The sequence below is a fragment of the Pongo pygmaeus genome, chromosome 12 (assembly GCF_028885625.2).
Source record: "Pongo pygmaeus isolate AG05252 chromosome 12, NHGRI_mPonPyg2-v2.0_pri, whole genome shotgun sequence".
NCBI classification, from domain to species: domain Eukaryota; kingdom Metazoa; phylum Chordata; class Mammalia; order Primates; family Hominidae; genus Pongo; species Pongo pygmaeus.
Window position 1 is genome coordinate 71,800,750 of NC_072385.2, and position 5,490 is coordinate 71,806,239.

A 5,490-nucleotide genomic window follows, 5' to 3' on the forward strand; every position below is an offset into this window, starting at 1 on the left:
CATGATTTTAAAGATTCCCAGATACCTGCCCTAGATATTCTGATTCAGTAGGTATTTTGGAAATTACTGTGTTCAGTGACTAAATCACTAGCATAACTGGCACAAAGATGATTAGCCCTCAACCCTCAGGTTGTATCTTTCTCTTTCAAGTATTAGTCAGGAAACTTTGGAATGCCTGCCACACCCTCAAATCTAAGAGAAACTGCCCTGGCCACACTTCCAGCCAGGCAGAGTGGCTGGGCTATTTCTTGAGTACGGAAGTTTTATTCCATATTACCTTGCATTCCTCTTCTGCTTTGCAGTGGCCCAAGGGCAGCTAAGCTGCCCAAGCAGGAGGTGACAAATGATGACAAAGAAATAGGATTCTTTCTGAGTGTGGCCATCAGAACTGGGAAATGTGAAGAACATTTAGTTGGCAATGACAGAAGTAGGGGAAAATGCCCCCAAGGGAAGCAGAGATCAAGAGAACAGCCGAATCATGTTAAAGGTGGAATACCACTCTTAAAGAGTCTCCAAACTGCAACTGAGGGGTTACCAAAATAATCTGGTTTTAGAGACGGGTCCTGTGATTTCTGTCTCCATGGGACTTGTCTGTGCTTTGATTACTGCTCTAGGATTTCTGTGGCATTCTTCTGTCTCTTATTGACTCACACAGCCTTGTAATAAATCTCCATTACTTGAGACAGCCTGAATAAGTCACTATTGCTAACACACTCATATTGTCATTCATTAGGACCTCCAATTTCTGTGGAACCTTACATTACTCTAAATCTGCAGTATTTCTCAAAGTGTTGTGTGAATTCCCTACCTCATGATGATTCATAGTATCAATAATTTAGAGTTCCAGTCATCTCTGAATTATTGAATCCAGGGGTGGAGCACAAGAATATACATACTTTTAAATCAATAAACTTTATTTTTTAATTTTAAATTAATTTTTTTTAAGAGACAGGTTTTCACTATGTTGCCCAGGCTGGCCTCAAACTCTTGGGCTCAAGTGATCCTCCCACCTCAGCCTCCCAAGTAGCTGGGATGATAGATGGGCACCACTATGCCTGGCTAGTAAATGTTATTATTTATTATTATTTTTTGAGATGGAGTCTCACTCTGTCACCTAGGCTGGAGTGGAGCGGTGCAATCTCACCTCACTACAACCTCCACCTCCGGAATTCAAGCGATCCTCCTGCCTTAGCCTTCTGAGTAGCTGGGATTACAGGGGCCTGCCCCCTTGCCCCACTAATTTTTGTATTTTTAGTAGGTACAGGGTTTCACCATGTTGGCCAGGCTGGTCTCAAATTCCTGACCTCGGGTGATCTGCCCGACTTGGCCTCCCAAAGTGCTGGGATTACAGGCGTGAGCTACTGTACCCAGCCAAACTTTATTTTTTAGAACAATTTTAGAATTACAGAAAAATTGAGCAGAGAGTGTAGTTCCCATATCCTTTCCTACCTACTACAGTTTCCCTTGCTATTAACATCGTACATTCATGGAACATTCATTACAATTAATGCACCAATATTGATAAATTATTATCAACTAAAGTTCATAGTTTATTCAGATTGCCTTTTTACCTAGTCTCCTTTTTATGTTCCAGGATCCTGTCCAGGGTACCATGTTTACATTTAGGTGGCATGTTGTCTTAGGCTCCTTTGGATGATGCCGTTATCTCAAACTTTCCTTGTTTTTGATGATATTGACAGTTTTGAGAAAACCTGGTCAGGTAGGATTCTCCTTTATTGGAATTTGTCTTTTTCTTGTGATTAGATATGGGTTTTAGGGAGGAGGTTCACAGAAGTAAAGTGGGAATAAGTATTTTTACAGGCACCCAGGTGACCTATACGTATACACTGTAGTTAGTGGCCCTGTTGTTAACATGTCCATATGTAGTCATTTTGTCTTTGAGCGGCTTTGAGAATTATACTACTATAATGAAATTTTTCAAGAGCAGGAACCATGTCTTACTCATCTTTGAATCCTGAGGGTTTAGAACAGGGCTCATCATATAGTACATATTTCATAATGTTTAATCAAATGAAAGAAAGGTACAAAGCTAGAAATTTATCCTATGAATTTACTCCTATATCCAAGTACACACATATCTATGAGAGTTTCTACCCTGGGAGTTTGGAAAAATAGTGGAGCAATAGAAGCTCACTTTAGAGGCCACTTGTCTAACCCTGGATTAATCAATCTTGCTCATTCCCTCTGTAAAGCAAATTCACATAGAACGTGCAGCACATTGCAGGCTACAGTAAATTTGTAGGCTACTTCTTAATAGGCCCATGCACTTCTGCTCTCACCAGTTGAGTTTTTTTCTTACCAGGAAAGTTTGTGTTTGTTCCTAAATCTGTGTATGTCACTCATACTCGTTATTACAAATATGCAATTTTATTCATATCAGAAAAGTTACCTAAGTATAAGTGAAAAAGAATTGTTTCTCTAAAAATGAAAATGGTAGGTCACCAAAAATAACTGCTATGGATTGAATGGCTGTGCCCCCACCCCCCAATTCACCTGCTGAATCCCAATATAGTTTGGATATTTCTCCTCACCAAATCTCATGTTGAAACTTGATTCCCAACACTGGAGGTGAGGCTTAATGGGAGGTATTTCAGTAATGGGGGCAGATCTCTCGTGAATGGCTTGGTGCTATCCTTGCAGTAATGAGTTCTCACTCTTAATCTCTGTGAGAACTGATTGTTAAAAAGAGCCTGGCACCTCCTTTCCTCTTGTTCCCCCTCTTGCCATGTGACACACTGGCTTCTCTTCACCTTCTACCAAGAGTGGAAGCTTCCTGAGGTTCTCACCAGAAGCAGATGCCAGTGCTGCTGATGAATATACAGCCTGCAGGCCAGGCATGGTGGCTTGGTGGCTCATGCCTGTAACCCCAGCACTTTGAGAGGCTGAGGCGGGTGGATCACCTGTGGTCAAGAGTTCAAGACAGCCTGGTCAACATGATGGAACCCTGTCTCTACTAAAAATACAAAAACATTTAGCTAGGCTTGGTGGCAGGTGCTAGTGATCCTAGCTACTCGGGAGGCTGAGGCAGGACAATCACTTGAACCCAGGAGGTGGAGGCTGCAGTGAGCCGACATTGCGCCATTGCACTCCAGCCTGGGCAACAAGAGCTAAACTCTGTCTCAAAAAAAAAAAAAAATGCTGGGCGTGGTGGCTCACGCCTGTAATCCCAGCACTTTGGGAGGCCGAGGTGGGTGGATCACAAGATCAGGAGATCGAGACCATCCTGGCTGACACGGTGAAATCCCGTCTCTACTAAAAATACAAAAAAATTAGCTGGGCATGGTGGCAGGCTCCTGTAGTTCCAGCTACTCGGGAGGCTGAGGCAGGAGAATGGTGTGAACCCGGAAGGTAGAGCTTGCAGTGAGCCGAGATTGCGCCACTGCACTCCAGCCTGGGCAACAGAGCAAGACTCCATCTCAAAAAATAAATAAATAAATAAAAATTAAAAAATAAATAAATAAAAATTAAAAAAATAAATAAAAAATTACAAGAAAAGAATATACAGTCTGCAGAAACATGAGCTAAATAAAATCTAAGACAATACCTAGCCCCCAATGTGATTGTATTGGAAATAGGGTCTTTGTAGTAGGTTAAATGAATGAAGTCATAAGGGTGGGTCCCTGATCCAGTAGAGTTAGCATCTTTTTTTTTTTTTTTTTTAGATGGAGTCTCACTCTGTCACCCAGGCTGGAGTACAGCGGCGTGATTTCAGCTCACTGCAAGCTCTGCCTCCCGGGTTCACGCCATTCTCCTGCCTCAGCCTCCCGAGTAGCTGGGACTACAGGCCCACCAAGCCCGGCTAATTTTTAGTATTTTAAGTAGAGATGGTGTTTCACCGTGTTAGCCAGGATGGTCTCGATCTCCTGACCCTGTGATCCTCCCACCTCGGCCTCCCAAAGTGCTGGGATTACAGGCGTGAGGCACTGCGCCCAGCCAGGATTAGTATCTTTATAAAAAGGGACATCAGAGAGCTCACTCTGTCTCCACCAAGTGAAGACACAGTGAGAAGATGGATGTCTGCAAGGCAGGAAAACAGCCTTCACCAGAAACCATCCATGCTGGCACTCTGACTCAGATTTATAGCCTACAGAACTGTGAAAAAATAAAATATATATATATATTTTTGAGACAGTCTCACTCCGTTGTCCAGGCTGGCGTACAATGGTGCAATTTTGGCTCACCACAACCTCCACCTCCTGAGTTCAGGCGATTTTTGTGCCTCAGCCTCCCGAGCAGCTGGGACTACAGGCGCGCGCCACCAAACCCAGCTATTTATATTTTTAGTAGAGATAGGGTTTCGCCATGTTGGTCAGGCTGGTATTGAACTCCTGACCTCAGGTGATCCACCTGCCTGGGCCTCACAAATGTTGGGATTACAGGCGTGAGCCACTGTGACCAGCCAGATTTTCAATCAACCCCCTGATCCTCCCTTACACACCCTCCCACTGATACGGTACCTCTGTGAGCCTCTTTGGAGTTCTGAAATATAAATATAAATTGATTTACTTTTTTTTTTTTTTGAGATGGGGTCTCACTTTGTCACCCAGGCTGGAGTGCAGTGGCACAATCTCAGCTCACTGCAACCTCCACCTCCCAGCTCAAGCGATCCTCCCACCTCAGCCCCTGGAGCAACTGGGACTATAGGCACACACCACCATGCCCAGGTAATTTTTTGTATTTTTGGTAGAGACAGGGTTTCGCCATGTTGCCCAGGCTGGTCTCAAACTCCTGAGCTCAAGCAATCTGCTTCGGGCTCCCAAAATGCTGGGATTATAGCTGTGATCCACTGCGCCCAGCCATAAATTGCTTTACTTCTAATTGACATTCCCCTCTGCAGTCAGCCTTCTTGGATTCCCTTTCCTTCCTCCGCTAAGTAGATGCCAATTTTTCCCATCCACTATTGTCTCTTTCTCATTCTCTTAGTCCTTGCTGGTGTTTACATTTTCTTATTTCAGTGGGGTTTCATAGAGAACCAAGATAAGCACATATATAAAATCTCATGTTAAATCAAAAGCTACTTTGTAGAATATTAGTTTTCAAAGCCATGAATTCTTTTAAAATCAATGATGCAGTTATAAAATACTCAGTGATACGAAAAAAATGTTCATGATGTACTCCTTTGTTTCTTTTCAGTATCTTTAGATTTTCGGCTGGGCACGGTGGCTCACGCTTATAATCTCAGCACTTTGGGAGGCTGAGGCGGGCAGATCACGAGGTCAGGAGTTTGAGACCAGCATGGCCAACATGGTGAATCCCCGTTTCTACTAAAGATACAAAAAATTAGCTGGACGTGGTGGTGCACACCTGTAATCCCAGCTACTTAGGAGGTTTGGGCAGGAGAATCGCTTGAACCCAGGAGGCAGGGGTTGCAGCGACCTGAGATCCTGCCATTGCACTCCAGTGTGGGCGACAGGGCGAGACTCCGTCTCAAAAACAAACAAACAAAAAAACACTTTAGATTTTCTGGTT